General features: G+C 44.8%; 1 protein-coding gene across 4 annotated transcripts in view; it reads right to left on the bottom strand.

The window, feature by feature from the left end:
- The window catches only part of Hivep2 (HIVEP zinc finger 2), a 191,077-nt gene extending 180,767 nt beyond the window's left edge, over positions 1 to 10,310 (bottom strand). For 2 of the 4 annotated variants that reach the window (XM_038340008.1, XM_038340012.1), the window contains exon 1: positions 9,762 to 10,310. The gene's annotated coding sequence lies outside the window, so the exon portion shown is untranslated. Of the gene's footprint in view, positions 1 to 9,363; positions 9,479 to 9,761 lie in introns of those variants that run through there. The other 2 variants (XM_038340011.1, XM_038340009.1) reach the window with 2 other exon arrangements.
- Positions 10,311 to 23,918: the final 13,608 nt, after the last annotated feature.

The following is a 23,918-nucleotide window of genomic DNA, read 5'->3' as shown; positions in this document are numbered from 1 at the left end:
AAAGAAACCAAGTTTGCTCATCGCTCCATGGGCAATTAGAAGCTGAACTCCTCATGACCTGTCTATAAAGTCTTGAGCTGCCCATCAGAACTGACCCAAGGGACCACTGCACAGTGTCCAAGACAGAATTTCACCACCAGCTTTGCAAGACAGGGCACAGTTTCACTCCAAGTCTGCCCTCCTCTATTTTTCCGCTTGGCCTCCATGGCACAGGGTAAGGGGGGAGAAAAGGAACATACTTCCTCTTTTATTCCATATTTGTTCTAGCTGACCCACCAAGAAACAGCACTTCCTCACAGCCTGACCTGTGAGCAAAGACCCCTTCATACAACCCTCTTCCTTAGAGGCTCTTCAACAGGAGATGGGCAAGGAAAATTAACTTCTCACACGGACGCCCTGTTCAGTTACAAAGTCCCTTTCTAAGCCAAAAAACGGCTCAGGCTCCTGTTCACTAGGGTGAAAACAGACAGGAGATTCAGATCATGACTTCAAGAGGCCTTTGCAACTAGAGAACATAGAATAAAACCAAAACCAGCAAGATCCACTAGTGGGAAGCATACAGGTGGACTGGCCACTGGGACTGAGTCTAATCAAGACCTGGATCCGTTTAAGGTTCCTTCACATGGCTGTATGTGTATCCCACCTCGCAGAGAGATAAAGTTTCATTCCTAGCCTTCAATGGATGCTTCTGGAGAGCCAGCAAATACAGTGTCACACACTGTGGTCAGCAGACTTTCATGGAAGTGGGAGCCAACCTAATCTTCTAGAAACTTTATTCATTGAAATATTAAAATATAAATTCCAAATATAATCTTTATGACAGCAAACTCACAAGTGCAATTTATAATACATTGTGATATGCCATTTGCAAAAGAAAGAAATGGTGTTCCATGTCTATGCCAAAGCCTGATAGCACTGAGTGTTAAAAACTATTTGAATTCCACTTTTTTTTATTTTCTTTTTGCAGTAATAGGGATGAAACCCTGGTTTGGGTGCATGTTGTGCTGTACCCTTAACCCTAAAAAATAGAAAGAAATAGTGCTATAATATAAATACATATGCTTAAATCAGTGGGATATTTTAGGAGCGATTGAAGTAATCTTTCAGTGTTTCTTTAAATCCCATTTGGGCTAAGACACTCATTATATAAGTAGGAATTATCAAACACCTTGAAAAACATACAGCATAGAAACTGAATTTGCCAGAACATTCCTAAATTCCTCTACGAAAATACAAATCCCCTAAGGATCAGGCCTTCTCTTTTACTATTCTGTTCGCTGGTGATGCCTCCGTGTCTAGACCACCACCTTTCCCAGACGACCAACCTTTGCTGAATTGGTAAGGAAAACATTTTAAAATCAGCAGTCCCCAAAACTGCCCCACGAGCGGACCCAAGGCCTCAGGGGTGAACACTGCTTCTCCTTGCTATTGAAACTTAGGCAAAAGTTCAAGTTGGGTAATTCAGGCACCAAAGGCTATTTTTAGCCTGAACCCTTCCCACACCAGAGAATTCAGTTCACTTCACTGGTACACCACGCTGGCTGAGCGGGCTGAGGAATATCCAAGATCTTAATTGGTGTTTCCATTTGTTAACTGGCGAAGCCTTGTGCATTATGACATTGTTTTCTAAACCGTTTCAATCAAGAGTTTAACGGACCATTTGAAAATAGTTCAGGAACATTTTACTGTCACGACAACTTGAGTTCTTTTGTGTTTTCATTCCCATGCAATCCCTTAAAAATAATCCTAGCCGCCGAGCACTATACACGCACTGAGAGCTCACAGGGATCTGAGCACACAGTCCCACAGAAGCTTCACGGTGAACCTCCAACACATCCTTTCTCCTTTCATAACCTCAGAGCTGTCGAGTGAGGCTTCAATCACCCACCCCACCACCCACCCCAGCTGGAATACACCCAGGGCCATTTCACCCTGCTCTGATTTCAAATCGAGGCTCCCGACCCAGAGAATGCCCACTTCAACCCCTGGTAAGTACCCACAGGCTGCTGAGGGAGGCCTGTACTGGGTGGTAAAAACGGTTAGCTGGCTTTTTTTTTCTTTTTTAAGTAACTCTTAACATGAACGACTACACCATGAGCTGACACAAAGCCTTGAGTTCAAATGCTGCCCCACAGGTGACTCAGTTTCTTCACTTGCAAACAGAGATAATGACACCAAATCTCAGGGTGGCCCTGAGCTCACAAGTGGCAAGTGGTTCCTGCTATGGAGCCTGTCATAGGACCAGAGTTCTTTAAGCCCCCAATCCCTTCCTCTTAACTGATTTGCTCGATTGGCCCTGTGCCAATTTTTTTAAGTGTTTTGTTCATTTGGGTAATACCATGGTCACAGAATAAAATGACGTTGCAGCCCCCTGTAACAACGCAGTCGAATTTTAGACTGATAAAATATATGATGAGAGAGGGTGTAAAAGCCATCTGTTCCCATCGCTTCTGTTTCCAAATGAAGTCCAGAGAGCTCGAATGACGAGCTTCTAGTTTGTCACAAAAAGTTCCCTGAAAAGACCAAGCCAAGCCTTCGTCCTCTGCCCCGCACGCCTGTGGTCCCTTCCCTGGCTCTCGCCTCCCACTACACAGAGATGGCAACACATGTAATTTTCAGACAATTAAGAGGTATAAAATAACCTCAATTTAATTGCATCCAATTAACAAGGCAAATTAGCGTTTCATATGTACACTATTAAACCAGTTGTCTGGCTTCCAAAAGAAATAAAGCATAGTTTCAAATGAATCTCCCATTTTGGAGTACAAAACTACTTACAATTTAAATTACCTTCCCAACAATCTTCCTTCTATGGAATTAGACAGAATCTCGATTTTAAAATAACTCTTTTCTGCCACGATCTAGATAAGAATTCCTGGTGTTATCTTGTAACTATCGATATTTTCTTTCTCACTGAACACATGATTTTCTACCATGTTGATATGTTTGAGGGATGGGGTGAATACTTACAGAACCTTAAGTTATGATAAATGAGGGTGGGTCCAAATTTACCCAAAGCCTAGTTGCCAAAGTTCCAGATTTTCCCTCTACCTTTGACATAAGTGAATCTGCCAACAATGCAAATAAGATCTTCTTTCTTTTCAGGGAAAACGAAACCACCAAACAAAACTCTGTCGAGTCAAGCTTTGCATTTCCAATTCTCCAGTATCATGACTTGGATACAATAGTTACCAACTAAACACCATGTTCTAATGACTTTCCAGCGAATCACCAATCCATTCCTTACACATTTCCACCCCACGGTGTAAACACCCTGTGATTTAACCAGGATCACTGTTACACACTGGTGTTGGATGATCGGCTTCATGACATCATCGTGAATATTTTTTTAGGGTGAAACTTTGTAGAGCAACTTAACTAACATAATAGTGATATACCTCACTTACATTGCTGCTCAAACCTGAAATGGCAATGTTTAATCGAATATTTTAATCACTTTATTTACTGCCTGTTACGGTAACATTAGGCTAGAGATTCATTGTCACACAACATAGTCCACCTCCATACTGAATGTTAGGGCAATCTGACCAACTCCTAACTACCAAGGCCTTTAGAACCTTTCTAAAACCCACACTTCATAGCATGGTTGCTCTGCCCCAACCCTCAAGTGCAACCCAGCTTCCTCCAGGCTACTATGGTCCAGGGTGACAGACAGTCAGCTACCTTCCCAAACTCCCCCTGACTCTTCCCCTCCCTGGTAAGCACTGCTCTGCCCCCATCCCACTCGACCACACCACACCGCTTATTTTACTCAGCTTTCAAAGCTTCCAGTTCCAAATCCCTTTTCCTGTGAAGACCTTCAGTTCGTTCCAGTTTAGGGAGCAGGAAGCTTCTGACTCTACTCTTATTTGGAAGTTTTAACGCTGCTTTATAATAAGGCTTCTAATAAACCATATGTCTTCTCCAGATTGTAAAACAAGCCTTGAAGTCGGAGATAATTGTCTTGCTGTCTGGTGATGAGTCTGTCGATGGAGTCCAAGCTTGGACTGCCACCTACGGTTTTCGATATTATACGAAGAATGAGACGGAGAGTGCATTCACAACATGGTACACATGAAAAAGGAGGAGGGAGATCTTCAGCAGCCTGTGTTTCCAGTTCTTTTCCTTCAACGTCATGTTACACTGATCCCCAATCATGTGAAATTGAATCCTGATTTTTGCAGTCATGTAGATAAATTATCTAGAGAATTGTAAGTTTCACCCTTTACTAGTCATTGAGAGATAGTAGGTCCAGCTCATTCAAGGCTTCAAAGATCAATTGGTTACTTCACACAAAGACCTTGTTTTAAGAAGAAAAAAAAAAAGAGCACTCTCTGAACTGGTAGTTATTCATCAATTGGATCAATGATGCAGGCCAGTTCAGTTTATTAGAGCCCCCAAATAAACATTTTTTTTTGTTTTGTTTTTTCGAGACAGGGTTTCTCTGCAGCTTTAGAGCCTGTCCTGGAACTAGCTCTTGTAGACCAGGCTGGTCTCGAACTCACAGAGATCCGCCTGCCTCTGCCTCCCGAGTGCTGGGATTAAAGGCGTGTGCCACCACCGCCTGGCCCAAATAAACATTTTTGAAATTTAAATTCCTTATGATCACAAATACGAGCACGCACTGAAGTCAGTTCCTGCACTGCCATTCCAAACCCCGAGAGGGTCAGAACCGATTGATAACGAAGCTCTATGAAGGCGAGATCTGTGCCACAGCTCCATCCAGTCCTTGGGAATTTGCTTTCCCATGACAACTATCCTCTAACACGGCCAGCAGGAAGGACATCACAGGGCCTGATTTGCCTAGAGCAGGCCTCCTTTATGCCTGATTGGGCAATCACTCATGCGGTCACCTGCCTCCCAGGGCTCACCCTCCTCCTCCGGACTTATCTTGTCATCGCTTCTTTCTCTTCTTTCTCGTTATCAGCCCTCCAGCCCCACCGGCTTGCTTCCAGCTCCTGGACACACACACGTCTCCCAACCTCAAGAAAATGACGCTTTTCTTTCGACACTTGCCCAGTCACTTGGGTGACATAAACTCCATTATGTATTTTCCATAGCAAACAGCACATTATTACACAGATACATTGACCACATGGCCAGTGTCTATCCACTCACTCCCTTTCTCATTTGATCCAATCATTATAACCTTAGTAGCTAGCATAAGGGCCGACCCATCAAAACTACTTACTGAAAGACTAGAATATCGATTGTGATGATAAGACATCAGTGGTGGTATCCGGAAAAAGACAGCTAAGATTGTGAGTGGCAAATTTGAAAAGGCAGGGGTGGGGGGCTGGTTATTCCTAACCCTGAAGTCAACCATCCTGCGACCCAAAAGTGATAAGACTCCTCCTGCTTCCTATCCAAATTCACCCTCAGGGACCAAAGCATTATTTTCTTCCTTTCTTCTCCATGTCTACAAGTTTGCACTCTGCTTTAAGCTAACAGGAAGTTTAAACGTATGGATTAACTAAGACAATAGATCACTTGTAGTTGATAACCTCAAATGATGGATCATGTGAATGTATAAGATTAGCACATCTTGGTCCAGACCAATAGTAGATGAGACAGCAATTCTGGATCAGCCCTAAGGCAACCATGTAGCCAGTAAAGGCCCATGTCATTCTAACACTGGCTCATCTCAGAGAAGCCTAAGTTGCACGAAGCAAGAAACACATCCTCTTTCTGTGAAGTTTTGGAGTTGTGCCACAATAATTAAGTGCTAACATATTTTTTTCCAAATCACCTAACAGTGTCTGACACCTTTTGCAAATCCTGATTTTCAAACTCATTCTTCCGGGTTTTACCATAATTAGCACAAAGGGAGCACTGCTCCATTGTGATATCAGGAACAAATAAGAAAGTAAAACCATTTCTCAGACATTGCCTTCAGACAAGTACAACTATGTTAAGACAAAATCTCCCTATGTCTCAATAGTCTATGTCCACCCCTAGCTTCACAGCAAAGCCCCCACTTAAGTATTCCCTTGGTGTCATTGAAGACTTTCAGTGGATAAAGCCAGCCCACTTACCCTGGACGGTTTGAAGGGCCATATGAAACCTGAGCTCCTTAACCTGAATTAGCAGACTTCCTCTGCCCCACTCTCTGATATCACTCTGAAAGTCGCAGCACTTACATACCAAAGTTTAGCCAAAACATGAGCTCAGTGAATTCACATGAAAGTTCCTAGACAAGAAGTCTACCGCTGAAATATTCAAGGGCAGGCACACACTTAGAGCCCCTTCTCCACCCCCGGGATGGATGCAAAGGGCTGATGTACGAGAAGGCGCTCCCTGTGCTGATATGAACTAAAATGTGAAAACCGTATTTTTAGCCAGCAGGAGAGTTGCAACCCGTCTGCCCCACAGCTGTGTTTCCAGCTGATCTGAGCCCCTTTCCTTTCATTATAATGCTCACCACAGAGGTTTGAATCACTCCACCGCTAATACTGGATTATACTTTCACCAGGCCAAACAACATCTCCTACCAATCTTTTCCTACACGGTACTACATTAAGAACTGAAAAGAAACACTACGAGTAGACTGATTGGCGGCTGTGGCTGAAATGAAGTCCTTCCCACTTAAAAAAAAATGGCAAAATATAATGTAAATTTATCATTTCACTAGAATAAGCGTAAGACACTCAACCCAGTTTCCGAATAATGTCACACTGCCAAGAGTTCAAGCCGACACATGCACCAGTATCCTCCAAGGCACGCCTGTATATATGTTGTCTTCTGTTTTGTTTCATGGTAACAAGAACATTTGTAAACGCATCCAATAGAAAAAGGAGCTGATCAATCAAAACATTCTGCTAGGTAATCTTTCAATGTAGTCCAACAGGACCATTCTCTTATGTGATATGTTACCTATAATAAATTCTTCATATGTTGTGATGTCTTACAGAAATGTCTAGTTTAATATTGTTTAGCCCACCAGCCCCCAAGGATCCACCCAGCTAAAATATAAGCTAAATCCTAAATATGAAATAGCCTTAATGTATTACCATTCTCCCATCTGTCCCCCAATCAGTTTTCTCTGGTTTAATCTTAAGCAATTTCATATACAATACGTTACTGCTAATAAACTCAATCTAAAAAAAATGCAATCACTGAACACACCACAGATGCTAATAGGAAATTTTGTGTTATACCCCATCTATTCCCAAAGCAATCAATGATCTCACACAATCTTCAGAAGATGCAGCATTGTGATACCACATTTTTCTGCACAAGAGAAACACAGTGCCTATTTCAAGCCTAGTGGTCCAAGAGATTATGACACTTGAAGCACATTGTCGTTATGTGGATTTTGGCAGCCCACTCCCCTCTCAGAAGACAAATGCAGTTTTAATCTGGTACCATGATTCCTGAGAGCTCCACCAGAATTTCCTCTTAGCAATAAAAATGATTTCCACATTACTCAGATGCAATGCATTCCTGCTTTGATAAACTTCTACAACCAACAACTCAAAACCAACAGGCTCATTATACAATCCTCCTGGGTAATTTGCAAAATTTTATGTTGGCATGCCTATAGGACAAACAAACAATCAGGCATTCGCAAACCTTTAACACATATTTATACTAAATAATGTAAGGATATACTTAAAATAAGTTGGTTTGCTCAAGGACAAATAGCATCACTGTATCAGTACAGGAAATGTGTCTAATAAAGTTCCATGGCATTTTTTAGGAGGATAGATCACAGCAAATTTAATTAGTATGAATCTTATTAATATTTCAAGTAATTTCTTGGTTTGATTATTCACGCAAAAGAAACAACTGTACTGAAGAGAAAAAAATCAATAGCCCTTGATGAGGGCTCTGAGTTGGCAAAACAAAAAAATAGTCCTCCTGTGAATTACTGAAGTCTAGTTTTTGGAGTGGAAGAAAGTACCAATATAGTTTTTAAATAAATTGAGATATTTTTAAAATGGCAGAAAAGGAAGGAGGAAAAAAATCAGTTCAATTTTTCTAGTGTAATGAAAGTACCGGAAGCAAGCCTCTCTGTGTTCATTTTAGGCCTAAATAACTGTGCACAGCATAAGGGTTTTGCAATGTCAGTTGCACAGCTTCCTGTGTGAATTCTAAGCCATTACAGGTGTCCTGGGGTTTCCCGTGTAACCTATTACCTAGAGATTCCTCTGCTTGCCTCCGCGCTAGACCCCTCTGCCCCCAGCCCAAGCACGTTACTGCGGGTGTCCTCCAAGCGTATGTTTTACGGACCCTCTCTATTAACTGCATTTCTGAGGTGAGAGCGCCCACTTTCCCTTGGCGATGCAAGTCAAAAGCTTTCGCATTCGGAGGACTAGTTCCTGCAGTCCTTTGCACTTAGATGCTTTCAAGTAGGCAGGCGAGTGATGAGCCACTAAAAGAAACCCTCCTTCCCCTGTCTCTTCCTCACTGGGAGCCGCATCCCTAAAGCACAACACCCAGAGACCCTTTCCGACCTTCTAGCCCCCACACAGGGTGAGCCTGGAGGGTTGGGGTCTCATTTGCTCCCGTCCTCTGCTGCACTGGGTCTGTTATGTAAGAGGGACAGGACGCGGGAGGCACATGCGTATAAAGCGCACCGATCTGTGATAACAGCTGGGATGGCAGGGCATATCTGGAGTCGTCCCCCCACCAAATACGACAGACACCACACACGCACATCACCCTCCACCACACACACACACACACACACACACACGCACACGCACACGCACACGCACACACAGAGCTATGTTTTCCTGTCTTAGCCCTACCAGTACCAGACGCACAGAATGGAAAGGAGGGGGGACTGGGGGTGAAGGGAGGTGAGAGGTGCGGCAACAGCAGCACATCTGCTTTGATAGCAGCCAGCAAAGCCTCCGCGGCAGAGAGCCCCTCGTTAACCCCCTTCCTGTGGCTGCACCACGTCATGGAACATTCCCGGAACGGGCCAACGTTCCACCCACTTCAGGGAACAGACATAAAGGCGCAGACCCAGCTCCTCACGGTGCACAGCCCAAACACACATGTTTCTTCCCGATCCCCCAAGCAGAAGCACAAATAAGCATGCAATCCGCCCCCACCCGTCTCCATGCGCCCGGGGCCAGCCGGCGGCGGCTGGAGCCGCTCTGCGGCCGGTGCACCCGCAAGGCGAGGGCGCCTCCGCCTGAACCTTCCATGGAGACAGTCCCCTCCTTCTTCGCTTCCTTCCTTCCTTCTCTCCTTCCTTCCTTCCTCGCTCCGGAGGAGAAAGGAGTCACCGAAATGCCCACAGCCAGTGCCTCCGCAGTTCTCGCTCGGCCGCAGGCCGGCGGCCCGGCCCTTGCTGTCCGCCCGCCCGCCCGCGCCGGCCCCGGCCCCGCACCGCGCCCCCTCCCCCGCTACCTGACAACGGGCCGCCGGCCGCGGCAGCCACAGCGGTGGCCGGGCGGTGCGCGCCGGTGCACGTCCCTCATTAGTAACCAGGCACATTCCTGCCTCCAGCGCTCCCGCGCGGCCCCCTCCCCCCCTCCAGGACATTACGCAAAGCAGCCTCCCCTCATCTGCATAGATCCTCGGCCAGGGTATTCCCCGCATTTCCCAACGCGCCCGACCCCCCTCGCCGAGGTCTCCCTCCCATCCCCTCCCCCCCTCCGACCCTCACCCTTGGGCCACCGGGAAACCGGCCTGGGTCGCGCGCGGTGGAGAGGGCGATGGAGTTGGGCGAAGGCGATTTCAGGGTAAAGTGAAACAAGCTCTATCTCAGGAGCAGGCAGGATAAACCCAGCGCCGAGGCCACTTACCGAGCCGAGGAGGGACCTAGATTCCCGCCGCTCTGCTCTGCCAGCGGCCGGTGCGCCCTCCACGCACCCCCGGGCTGCACCCAGTACCCAAGAGTCGAGGCGTGGAGAGAGGCTGCTACCCAGCCAGGAGACCTTTCAAGTTGCTCGAGCTCCCGGCAAGCTTTAGTGTCCAAGACTCAACTTGGCAAATACTTGTGCCACAGTCACCGAAGATTTCTCTGTCTTTTTCTTTCTTTTTCTTTTTCTTTTTCTTTTTGCGGAGACCCTCCTCCACCGGAGAGAGACAGCGCACGGCGGCGCCCCGCTCTCCAGCTCTCCACCCCCTCACCTCCAGCCCGCCTCCCGCCGGCCGCCAGTCTCCCGGCCGCGAGCCCCTCGGGTGGCTGTCAGTCCGGCAGTCCGGGTGACAGCGGCCGAAGGAGGGCGCGACGCGGCGGGCTGAGTGGGGGGTTCCTCGCAGCCGCGGCGGCCGCTCACCTGTAAAGTCACCGCTGCGCAGGAGGAAGAAGTGGAGGGAGAGAAGGGGAGAAAAGCCCCCTGATGCCCTTGTTCTTGCTGCCGCGGCCGCTCCTCACCCAGGCTGAGCGTGTCTGGTGGGGGGTGTCTGGTAGCATTTCCTTAAGGACAGAGGGAGGGCGGGCGCGGAGGGAGGGAGGAGGGAGGGAGGCGATCCCCACCGCCAGCCCAGGCTCCTCTAGCCTTTATATATATATATATTTATTTATTTTCGGACACTGTAAGGAGATGGAGCCAGGGCCGGGGCCGAAGCCGCCAGAAAAGGGCTTGAGCCGCGGGACCCGGGCCGCAGTTTGTCGGCGTGCGGGAGCCGCAGCGGCCGCCTCCCCTCCGGGCTGTGGACGCACCGGGTTATTCCTGGCAGCGCCTCCCCGAACAGAAGTTACTAGGAGGAGTGCGCGGCGAGGGCGGGCGGGGGAGAGGCGCGGGGAGGGAGGGAGGGAGGAAGAGGGAGAGACTCAGCCAGCGACGTCATCGGATCCCCCAGCGCGTCCCTGGGAGGGAGGCTGAACCAGAAAAACCAGTCTGGAGCTGGCCAGTGGGGCGAGGGATGTTCGGTTCGCCCGGCGACCCGGACTGGCCCCGTTGCGGGCGCGCGGGGGAGGAAAGGTCGCCACTGAGCTCCCCTTGCTTGGAGCCGGGATCTCCCCTGAGACCTGGTATCAGCTTGCCACGCAGAAACACTGGGGCGTCTGGAGCAGTCTGAGAATTTCCTACTAGGGTGTGGAAACCTCCTTCGTGCCCATCCCCTTCCCACCCCACCCCCCTTCCCACGTACCGGTTCCCCGCCTTCCTAGGGAACGGAATTAGGTGATCAGCGTGGTCCTCATATTTTGCCCCATCCCTCGTCTCTTCCCCCGCGTCTACTCACGATTTTGTTATCAATCGAGAAAACAACAACAACAACAACAAAATTAATACTGCGGCCCCTAGAACTCTCAAAGTGTTTTACTGGCATTTTCCGTACCCCGGCGGAAGCACGAAGTTTTCACGCGCTCTAAATGCCCCTTTTGCTTTGCCTGGGGGTCACTCCCCAGGGCGCCCCGGGTGCACCCTGCTCAGGAAGCCGCCCGCCCTCGCCGGGGTATTCAAATAGGCTGGGGCAGCGGAGTGGGGAGCAGCTGCCGGTTTCCTGGGGGCGCCGCGCGAGGAAAGGGGGCGAGCTGCCACCTCCAGCTGCGCGCTTCTGTTTCTTTGGTAGGGACTGAAATCACACCCAGCCCTGGGAGAGCTGGGCGGGGCGTCGGAGAGGTGGGGAGGGAATCCCAAGCGAGTAGGGGCCGGGACTTTGGCTTCCTCCCCAACCCGGCAACACCCGGGGGACACCGGGGCTCCCTCGGGCCGTTACCCAGCGTGTGTGGACTCGTGTGCACCCTCGGGGGAGGTCCCCAGGAGGTCGCTGCGCCTGAGCGCAGACACAGGCTTCTGGGCGGCGCCGTCGCCCAGAGCGTCTTCTCCGGGTGGGCTAGTCGCAGAGCCCGACCGCGCGCCACCCACCCGGGGCACCCAAGCAGCTTTGCCCAAGCTGTCGGAACCAAGCGTCCCGGCCCGCCCCGGGCCGTAGCACCCTCTTCCCACCCCCAGTCCCTGCCACCGCCCAGCCTGGGGCGGAGTAAACAAGAGACGTACAAGATTTGACCTGGCGCGACCCGGTTTCTGGCCGGGGTTCCCCAGGAGCAGGTGACTCCGTGGGAGGGGTGGAAATTAGCCTCTGGAATTCGGGCCAGAGAGACTAGAACTATGGTTCTGCTATTAAGGCCGGTATATCATCAACAACTATGGGATATTCTCCGTCTCCAGTCTCAGATTTCGCAGTTACCAAACGTCAAGACATAGAAAAAAAAAAATCGCTAACCTTCTCATTAAAAGTGAAGGGCCGCCTCTGTAATGAGTTGAAGAATAACGCCTTTGGTTTCGTTTTGGTTTTGGTTTTCATTTTGACCTATAAACAGAGTATTATGAGAGTCCCCGTGTCGTGACAGCATTACTGTGAAGAGCGACTCTACAAAAATGAAATGGTAAATAAAATAAAAATTCTAATCACTTTTTAGAAGAAAATCTGGAGATATGGAATAAGTTTTACTATGTTTTTTAGACGAGTCTCAACTAAATTTAGGGCCTGTTTCCACTAAGCATCTTTTTCTTTCATTGTACAAGTTCCTTGATATTCCGCCCCTTTTGTCTTAACTGGAAAGCCTTAATAGGAAAAAGAAATATCCCAACCATCATTTTCTTTTAAATGTCTGTCTTTAAAATATCCATTAAAATCCAAATGTTATCTTCAATTTTTTTCCACTTTCAAGCCCACCTGCTCAATGTGTCCAGAGCCGGTTTTATCTAATTGCTTAATAGGGAAGATTACTCAGTTTCTCTAAGAATCCAATTTCCCTTCAGCAAGCACTGCATAGCAGCTGCCCAAGCACTCAGACACCGAGTAAACAAAGTATCAGGCAGCAGTTTGCCTCAGTGGAATGAATGTTAGTTGATAACTTAGCCAATCTTTAAAAGACTAACAACGTATTCTGAGTCTATTCTGATTATTACAATACTCAGGTACATGGGTAGTTGAAATAAGAATTTTAAAAAGGAAGGTATTATGCAATAAATTGTGAAGGTCTGATCTTACCTTCAAAGGATTCCTGAAAAGAATGTCTTTAATCAATATTTGACACATTTGAGGGTTTTTGTTGTTTGTTTGTTTGTTTGATTGGTTGGTTGCTTGAGTTTGATTGGATTTTTTGAAACAAGGTTTCTCTGTGTAGCTGACTGACCAGGAATGCTTTTTGTAGACCAGGCTGGCCTCAAACTCATAGCTGCCTGCCTCTGCCTCCCAAGTGTTGGGATTAAAGAGATGTGCCACTGCCACCAGCTAATCATGGATACTTTTTAAATGATTACTTTGTCTGAAAGTTATCAAACGTCAAAGACGATAGACTGAACTGAGTTGAATAGATGTGAAAATATGTATCAATATGAATATAAGCAAACAGGTGACCCTGTGGGACCAGTAGAAATTAGTCTCAGGACTCCCTAGCCCGAGAAGTAACCATTGCTCTGTTTTTAAGAGACGTATATCACACACACACACACACACACACACACACGATGTCTACTGGAACAGCAGTCACTATCTTCCAATATATCAGTCATTGCTCTCTAATACATGCAAGGCTTGAGTGGTGCAAGCCACTGCTAGCCATTTCAGAGCCAGATATCCATGGGACTCTAGTAAAAGGCACGCTGAGGCTCCCACCTCTTCTCTGAGTAGGTCTCACCTGCCTGGCCTGCTGTTTCAGCTTCTATTGGAATGGTTGCGCACAGTCACAGAAAAACTCCTCCTCCAAGATAAAGCTGGCATTGGACAGAAAGCTGCATGCCACCCCGAGAAAAGCCCCATGGAAAGTGAGGCTTAATAAAGCACAGTGGACCCAGAGTGAGCACCTCTATGAAGCACCAGAAATCAGGCAGAACTTCCATTCTATCTCTCCCTACACCCAACCCCTTAGGATGTCTCAATTTCAAAGGAAAGAAATTTTCAGCATCTCGATTATGAGATATTAGAAAACTAAAATACTAGTGGCTCTGGACACACATTTTCATCCTAGTGCAAGAAAATGCTTTCAAAACATATTTATTGAGTGTCTCCTATGTACTGAAGACACTTTGGACACATCAGGGAGCAAATGAAAGAACCGTGAATTCAAGGAGTTTCTTCTAGTCAGAAGGGGGGAGGTAAAGACTCAGTGCATATAATAAAGATGAAAATCAAACTGTATAGGACTTTAACAGGTAAAGAGATTTGGGGGAAAAAAACTTATATAAAGCACATAGGTGGAGTGAGATAGTCCTGTCACTGTCAAACACTGAGAAAGAAACTTACTACCAAAGTTAAAGAAATGATTTGTCCTAGCAGATATCTGGAAGAGCAGTTATCAGGAAAAAGGAAAGACTAACATGAACCTTCCAAACCTGAAATTTGTGTAGACTGCAAGGGGAAAAACTTTGGTGTGGAGACATTGAGACAACCAGTGAGTGGACTCCAGGCAACTGTAAGGATCCCTCTTGCTCTAGGACAAGGTTAAACAAACAAGTTTTAGGCCACACACTTCCCCCTCTAACTGAATCTGTGTGAACGCCAGACTCTGTTTCTTCTTCTTCTTCTTCTTCTTCTTCTTCTTCTTCTTCTTCTTCTTCTTCTTCTTCTTCTTCTTCTTCTTCTATTTATTTATTATGTATACAATATTCTGTCTGTGTGTCTGCCTGCATGCCAGAAGAGGACCCCAGACCTCATTTCAGATGGTTATGAGCCACCATGTGGTTGCTGAGAATTGAACTCAGGACCTTTGGAAAAGCAGGCAATGCTCTTAATCTCTGAGCCATCTCTCCAGCCCTCTCCTCCTCCTCCTCCTTTCCCTTCCCCTCCCCCCTCCCCCTCTTTCTCCCCCTCCTTCTCCTTCTCCTTCTCCTTCTCCTTCTTCTTCTTTTTCTTCTTCTTCCTCCTCCTCCTCCTTCTCCTCCTCCTCCTCCCCCCTCCTCCTAACCCTTCCCCTTCTCCTATTTCTTTTCTTTACCATTCAGACAGGGTTTCTCTGTGTACCCTGACTGTCCTGGAACTTGCTCTGTAGACCAGGTTGAACCCAGAGAGCCACCTGCCTCTGCTACCTAAATGCTGGGATTAAAGTTGTGTGAACCACCAGCACCCAGCCAAAGACTGCATTTTTAATGGTTATAGCTGCTGATTATTTAATTCATTCTAATGCTTAAGACCTACTTCCACAGAGTACAAAGCCTGATCACCAAGAAGACATTGTCCATAAAATGCCTAGAACCTAGCCTCAACTCCAGCAAGTTTTAAGGAAACAGGATATATTAATTACTCTTTTGCCACTGCAGCAAAGAAGCCAACTGAAGGAACATAAGAGTGAAGTGATTTGTGTGCATTCACTCATATATGAATCATGGTTGCCTGGCTCCATGTGCTTGGACAGAATGTCATGGCATTAAGAGTATGTGAAGGAGGAGGCTGTTTATCACGTGTTGGACAGGGAGCAAGAGGAGTGTGGTGGTTTGTATGAGAATGGGCCCCAGAGGCTCAAATGTTTGAATACTTGGTCCTCAGTTTGTGGAACTGTTTGGGAAGCTTTAGAGGGTGTGGCTCCATCCATCTGTCGTACCCCCCCCCTTTACCTGTCCATCATGGACTCTCACCCTCCAGAACTCTAAACCCAATTAAACTCTTTTTTGGATAAGTAGCTTCAGTCATAGTGTATTTTCACAAGAATAAAAATGTAACTAAGAAGAGAGGAATAGGTTTCATGATGTAATCTCCAAAGATCTGTTTCCTCCAGCTAGACTCCTGCCTCCCAAGGTAGAAACCACATCCATCAAATAGTTCAACAATCTGCGTAACCAGTCTTCAATAAGTAAGCCCTATAAGGGCACTTCAGATTTAGAAGAGAGCATTCCACCCCTGGGTCCCAAGGTTTATGATCATTTCCTAATGCAAAATGTTTTTTATTTATCAAAAAAATAATCCCAAAAGTCTCTAGAGGTGGAATATTACTCAAAAGTCCAAATCAATGTCTCCTCTGACACTCATAGCTAACTCTTAGCTGTAATGGCCTCTACAATGAAAAAGAATATACACTTAAAGATATAGCAAACATTCCCATCCTAAAAAGGAAGAATGGGAGAACAGCAAGAAAGATCAGACCTAAGCAAGACTGACTCCCAGCAGGACAAACACCATGTCCACACACTGGGGGGTGCTGAATGAACTGAGTTCTAAATGCTTGGGTAACCTTCATTCTCCAGACTTCTGCTTTACAAGCAAATGACTCCTGTCTCAGGATGACTCAACTCCATGCTTGTTCCTTCCCTTGGTAGATAGTTCATGTCCGTGTCCTCTACAACTGCCTGGGGTTTCCACATGAGTTTTCACCATCAGAGCTTCATACCAACACACACTGCCTGGCCTCCCAGGCTTTCCTTTGAAGTGTGGATGGAATCCTCATGATCCCTTAACTCTTTCCTTCTTCCTGTAAGATTGGCAACACATGAATGAAGCAAGGTCTGCTGCCAACTCCATCAGTTAGATCTCTTTTGGCCATAACTGCAGTGGCTTTCGAGTATCTGAGCGACTAAACATTATGAAATGGGTCTAGAGGAAACATCTTCGTAGGTGGCCCCAGCCTGGCCCTGTTTGAGCACCTCAGAGTTCTCTCTTTACAAGGGAAAATGTTTAAATGAGCTCACTTTTTATATACTTGAGTTAGTCATGGGTGGCATATGGCCAATTCCTGAGATACCTCAAGTCATCTTTTCCCTATTGTCCCCCTTGCTATATGTGTGTGTACACATGTGTATGGGCATGTTGTGTATGTGTGTTTGCGCGTGCGCGCGCGGTGTGTGTGTGTGTGTGTGTGTGTGTGTGTGTGTGTGTTTACGCTAGTCTTTCCAGGAACCACGTGATGCTAGGCTCTAAACTTTATTCTCACTTTTATTCCAAAACTATGTTTTTTTTCACCGTTCTACTCTCATTTTTGCTGGCACTTCTCACTATAAACCAGCTAAATGCAGTCAACAATAACCATGTCAAAACCTGAGTGCTATGCTGGTTTATAATTTTCTTTATCAGATTAACTAGTTTAGTAATTTTACACTTTGCATCACCTAAAGCCTCTAGGCATGAATATCAATAAATTGCTTGCCAGAATGTAACACAAATAGTCTCTTTTCAAATCTCCAACTCACTCCATAGTTCTACCCGAGATCACAAAAAAAGCCAACTGTACTGACTGTATTTTTACTTGGATTCTGTTCCTCTGAGCCTTCCACCCCATCCCTGAAACACCCTGTTGGTTTTCTTTGCAACACTTTGGGCTTCTTTAACTCACTTCTCTTAATTTCCAATTTCCCCTACAACCCAGTTCCAACGCCTTATGGGCCACGTGGTTAGGCTTAGCAACAAAGAAATCCCCAATTGTCCACTTCAAATTTTCTGTATTAGTTATTTTTCTCATCACTACTATAAAATAATGGTCAGAACAAACTTAATGGCACAGATTTGGGGCTCATGGTTTTAGAGGGTTCAGTCCTTGGTCACTTGGCTCGATGTGTTTGAACCCATGTTAAGTCAGAACATGGGGTAAGGTCATTCATCCCGTGACAAACACAAAGCAGAACTGAGTCCTAACCAGTCCCTGCCTTACAGCTCCATCATATCTCAATAGAGTGTCACCTCATCACATACACTTGCAGGAGCATCTCATTTTCAAACCACAACACAGGGATTTCATTGTCTCCTATAGCTGGATGTTGGGAGCTCAGCAAGATCCTCAGTGCAAATTGTTCTTCTCCTAGTTAGATCTTTGTCTGCCTCTCAGAAATTTTTATCTCTCTGTTTCTTTTGTCCTCTAGACAAACATTTGGATGCATGGCAGTAGCATTCCCAGTTTACTGGTTGACTGTTTTAGTGGTTACAGTGAAAGAAGGTCTTCCCACGTAGCTTAGGCAGCTCCAGCTGTGCCTTACACATGAACAGCCATTAGCCTTGGGTGGGTGATCTAGTTGATCGTGCTTGCACTTGGAAGACTGAGAAATTCCTCATGAAGGAAGTGTCACACAAAGGAGGAGTCACAAAGATTTGTCTACTAAATCTCGAATTCTGCCTTGTTGTTTACTTAAATTGAGAAGTTGACCATAATGATGTATCCAGTATCTCCAACTGCATAAATTCTGACTGCAATAATAAATCCTCCTGTAAAATTGAGAAAAAAATGTGTCTTGGGAATAACCTCAGTCGATGAAGTACTTGCCTTGCAAGTATGAAGATCTGAGTTCAGTCCCCATCACCCATATGACAAAGCCTGGCACAATGACATGCACTTGCCATCCCACTGCTAGGGAGGCAGAGACAGGAGGATATCTAGGGCTTGCAGGCTGTCTAGTCTAGACCACTTGTGAGTTCCAAGCAGGAGAGAAACTGTCTCAAAAATAGGTGGACAGAGCCTGAAGAATTACACCCTAGATTGCCCTCTAGTTTACACGCATGCACACATGCCCAGGCACACCCACACATACATGTACACATGATCCCCACTCACACAAAAATGCACACACACACACATATACACACTTGTGCCATTTACTCTGACTAATTTAATGCTCTTAAAAATTAGCAACACTAAAAGGATTGCCTGCTATAATGTTGTGATGAATAAATGGAATATAACAGGCAGTCTTAGTAAAAACTTAGAACTGCCTGTCAATGGATCATCCATTTTCATCTGTTTTAATTGATATGTGAAGAAAATAAGTAAAATCATAATTAGCTTTATGGAGATATCCTGAAGTAAAAGATTTTAAAAGAAAATAGTCTTGTCTTTTAAAATCATTAATAGAACACAAATCTAAACATCCTAACATAGACCATTGGGTTTATTCAACTAGTAATATCCTTTGCTTGCAAAGTGGAGGGAGGTGATAGTAATGAAGGTCTAATTATCCAGGACCACAGTGTGATTTAAGGCGACATCTTTTAGGATTAAATGATAAATTGCTTACTCCCATGGCTTCAGAACATAGACAGAAAGCTGATCAGTGGTGGTGCATGCCTTTAATTCCAACACTTGGAAGGCAGAAGCAGGTGGATCTCTAAGTTTAAGCCCAGCCCGGTATACAAAGTGAGTTCCTGGATAGTCAAGGCTACACAGGGAAATCCTGTATTTAAAAAAATAGAAAAAGGAGGGAGAAGGAGGAGAAAAAAGAAGGAGGAGGAGGAGGAGGAGGAGGAGGAGGAGGAGAAGGAGGAGAAGGAGAAGAAGAAGAAGAAGAAGAAGAAGAAGAAGAAGAAGAAGAAGAAGAAGAAGAAGAAGAAGAAGAAGAAGAAGAAGAAGAAGCCAAGCATATTGACAACTGTGTGCCATTTAATACTCCAGATTTTTGATTAATGTCCTTCCGAGACCTGCAACAACATCTCTTGATATGTTTAATCAAAAGTCTGTGCTGCCCCCTGGGTTAGGATCTGGAAAGCTCCATGGTGAATAAGAACTTCAGATTACTCTAGTTTCCATCAGTGCATGAGAGCCATCCCTTGATTCACTAAATATGATGGAGCTGAGCTTACTGGCTACCTGGAATTCCCTTCTCTCCTTTTCGTCACATTTTCCTATGTTCTATTTAATTCTTTATAACCAATTGGCCTAAATTTTTCTGCCTAAGGGATATTTTGATGTCTCTTGTTAAAAATTAGGCTTCATCTGTACACAAATATTATATATGGGAAAAATTCCTGTTCAAAGACTTAACCCCAGTGTGGAAAGGGTGGAGAGGCCATGCTCCAGTTCCCTTTCAGTTGCTGTGATGAAACAGGTGGGCCAAAATCAACTCAGGGAAGAAAACTTTCCTTCCAGCATGCAGTCCGTCATGGAGAGATTTCAGGGAAGGAACTCAAGGAAGAACTTGAAGAAACTATGGAAAAAAACATTGCTTTCTGGTTTGTTCACTTGCAGGCTCGTTGATAGCTTCCTTACATATCCCAGGACCATTTGCCACAGAATGTTTCCATTCTCAGTGGACTTGGCCCTTCTGTATCAACAAAATAATCCTCCAACACACATGGCCACAGGCCAATCTGCTCTAGGCATTCCCTCAACTGAGACTCCATTCCCAGGTGATTCTAGTTGGCATTGACAGTTAAAGATAGATAGGATAGAAGCACAAAGGCATGCTGGATGTGGCGGTGCAGGGACAGGAAGGCTGAGGCATGAGCTTATACAAACAGATTCGGGATGATGTTCTGGTTTCGTGTGACATGGCCCCTGCCACGATGTGTTACAGACACTGAATATTTCATATTTCATAACCCAAGCCGCTGGCGAAACTCATGTATTACATTCTAGAGAGATCGCATCTGATACCTGCAGATTTCAATCTGAGGAAGGCAATTTCCCATATATCTCATTACTAACTTTCTTAAGGGCTGAAGAATTAAAGGAAAAAAAGCAGCAGGAATAAGATTCCATCCAAAGGAGCCATGCAAGCTCCCCAGGGAGAAAACCAGTCGACCCAGCAAGTTCAATCTACCTGTAATGCCTACATGACCAGCATGGCAAGATGTTTCAAAGGTATGGTGGTGGCACTTATATCCTGAGGGTGACCAAGAGACACTGAATTGAAATGTAAGACGTGCTAGACAGAGATAACTTTAATGCCTTCAACATCCTCCAAGCTCTTCTCGGGGCAAAACATGGATGTCCAGTTTTAAAGACATTGGTACTTACAGAGTGGATGGAAGTAAGTAAAGATCTTGGGCCTAACGCAACATAGAAGGAATTCGATATGCTACATGTTAAGAGATAAGTGTAGGCAAGTCTTCCTGTCCCGACTGCCTGATCCTAAATAACCAGCAGCTGCTTCCCAAAAAACCACTCAGTCTTAATGTTAATTGTGGATGCTTGGCCAATAGCTCAGGCTTGCTACTTTCTAAATCTTATGTTTAGATATTTCTTATTTATGTTTTCCCATGTGACTCATGGCTTGTTACCTTATTTTCTACACATCCTGCTTCCTCAGCAGCTGGTTAATGTCTCCTTTAACGGCCCTGCTTCTTCCCAAAGTCCTCTGTTTGATTGTTCTGCCTAACTTTATCCTGCCTTGCTATAGGTCAGTCAACTTCCTTATTATCCAATGAGAGTAATACTTATTCACCCTGTACAGAAGGATTATTCCACAACAGATGAGAGTTGTTTCTCATGACTAGTCTTGGCGAGGGAATGTGTTTTTCTTTTACCAATTAAGCCTTTTATTTTTACTTACTATTTTGGGATTTATGATAACAATGACTTCATCCACATCTAGGCTGCCTATTGGTCTAATTTCTGATGAAGCAGAAGCTTTTTTGGGTAGCTTTGAACCTTGATTTAAGAGGGAAGACGGTGTCAAATGGTAATCAGTTGCCACTAGCTTTGTAGCAACACATGTTCTTAGCTAGAAATGGAACATCTATTAGGAGAGCAATTAAAAGCACTGCATCATGCAAAGTAATGCTAGTGTAAGTATTATTTTGACCCAGAGGAGCATGCCCGGAAAAGGGGGTTGTTAAAGTTGTGCAGATTTAAAGCAAGTGAAGAGGGAGAGACAACAGTTAGCTATGACAGGGACAATACAACCTGCACCCATGGGTAAAGGTCTGTGTGCCCATCAAGGTGAATTATGTCTGAGCCATACATTTTGTATAATAAAGGGAGGAAATCCATGCTCTGTTTAGAAATATTTAACAAGATTAAAAATGTTTTAAGTAATTTTTAAAACATTTCATACTTGAGTTAAGATTTTATTGCACTTGAAAAATTAACTCACACAGATGAGACTGCTCTTATCTTCACAAAGTAATCGAGTAATAAGATCATTTATTTTATATCTTTTAAAGGCATATTTTCAATAAATAAAAACTTACTCAGTATGTCACTTCTGCTTGGATTTCTTACATATATAAGTGAATATGTCAAAACTTTTTATTCAAAAAAATTAATATGGTCTATACCCTGCTAATGTCCTCTAATTTAATCTTCTTTCTAGTCTTTTTTCCTCAATGAGATGGTGGAATCCTCAACCAGCAGATGTGTTGATGATACCCTTTGTTAAATAAATACTTTGTATTTTTGTTTTATTTTGTTTGATACAGGGTCTCACTATGTAACTCTGGCTGTCCCAGAACTCACTATGGCGAACAGGTTGGCCTACCACTCAGAACTCACAGAGATCTGCCTAACTCTTGACTCCCAAGTGCTGAGTTTAAAGGTATATAAGACCTTGCCCAGCTAATACTTTGTATTTCAATCTTCCATTCTTGTCCTTTTTTCCCATGTATGCATATTCACCGTGGTACTGACCCTGAAATGTGTGAACATTTCTCTGTTAATAAGACTTAAGCTAAGATACAATTTGAGCCCACTCAAAGCAGACCCAGATAAAAGGAGCAGGCCTGCCAATTTGATCTCCGTCCCTGGGACCCACATGGTAGAAAGTTCTTCCTATGCTCTGTGACACAGTCAAATACACACACTATATGTAAATAAATAAACTATTTAGAATTATTTTAAAAAGGAGCAGTATACACCCTTGGGGAGCCAGCTTGTTTTGTTTTTGATGTTCCATCTTTCCTTAGCCAATGGCTATTTTCCAACATGCAAAGATTCTCGAGAAAGCATTTAGAGATGTTGTATCTGGGCATATAGTTTGAAAAGCTCCCCAAATATCATGTGGGTTCATAATCTCTTGACTAATTGGCAAAACAGTCTGTAACATCTCAAACTTTGACAAACCAAAAATGTATAACTAAATTCATGTTTACATATATGTGTTTTCATATAACCATTACCCTGATGGCAATGATTGAATGTTTTTAACACACCACACTTTCTCCTATGCCCTTTCCCTGTCAATATGCCCCCAAAGTAATCTGTATTCTAACTTCTACCTCCATAGATTGACTTTTGAGTAAAAAGACATGTATTTACATATTTACAAGTGCCCACGTACTAGGTATTGTTTAGTGGCTAAAGATAAATGGAAAACAAGGAAGATAAAAACGCTATGGTCCATAGGGAAATGAGGGTAAGTAAATCAGCTTCAGAGGAAAAAACCAAACAAACAAACAGTAAGAACAAAGGAAGTCATCAATAGGCAGTAGATTAGTAGGTGAAACAAGAGTGGCTGTGAGTAGGGGGAGCTGCAGAGTTGACATTTGGCCTGAGAACTGACTGGTGAAGATCAGGGAGAGAAGCCCTCAGCAAAAGGGAACAGAAAGTGCGAAGGCTCAAGACAGAAACAACTCAGCACCAGGAGGAACTGAGAGGCCAGTGCGGCTGGGCTCGCTTGGTAGGGAGAGGAAGGAAAGGTCCTTAGAAGCGACCAAGAGAGTAGACCAGGAGCTAGAGACACAATTGCTGGGTAGGCCACTTTCAAAGACTTGGAACGAAAGACATTGGGGTAATCACACACACACACACACACACACACACACACACACACACACACACACACTTACTTTAAAAATAAGCTTTTCTCAGAAACAACCTTTAGCACTTCGATAAACAGAGGCTGCTGGGTATGGTTTACAGCTGGGTGGCAGGTCAGGGAGGGAAGGGTTCCAAAGCAGAAGGCTTTCTGAAAACATAATTATACACACTGCATATAACAAAAGGAAAATGACTCTTCAGGTAACAAGTCCTCCGGAATGTGGGTGCTATTCTTTGCATTTTTCTAGGGCTAATTAGAGAGAACTGGGAAACATACAATGCTGCCCACAGCCTTGCCAACCCATTGTGGGCACTTCTAATTTCAGATAAATGAAGTCCTTGGTTACCACCCTCAGCTTGTCTTGGAACAGCCATTGTATTATCAGAATAGATGAGCAAAAATCATAGCCTTCTGGATATCGCTAAAGGGTACCTTTCTCTATGGTCAGGAACAAATTCAAATCATGTCACTGTGTTAATAAAACAACTCCCAAATTTACTTTGCTCTTAGAATCTTCCATCTTAAAAACTTAATTTCTTTTTTCTTTTTATGCATTGTCACACAAAATGTGATGTATTACTGCATTGTTTGACTTAATTAGAGCATTGACAGATCCAT

This window comes from Arvicola amphibius, chromosome 8 (assembly GCF_903992535.2).
Source record: "Arvicola amphibius chromosome 8, mArvAmp1.2, whole genome shotgun sequence".
In the NCBI taxonomy this organism is placed as follows: Eukaryota; Metazoa; Chordata; class Mammalia; order Rodentia; family Cricetidae; genus Arvicola; species Arvicola amphibius.
This window is presented reverse-complemented; position numbering and strand designations above follow the sequence as displayed.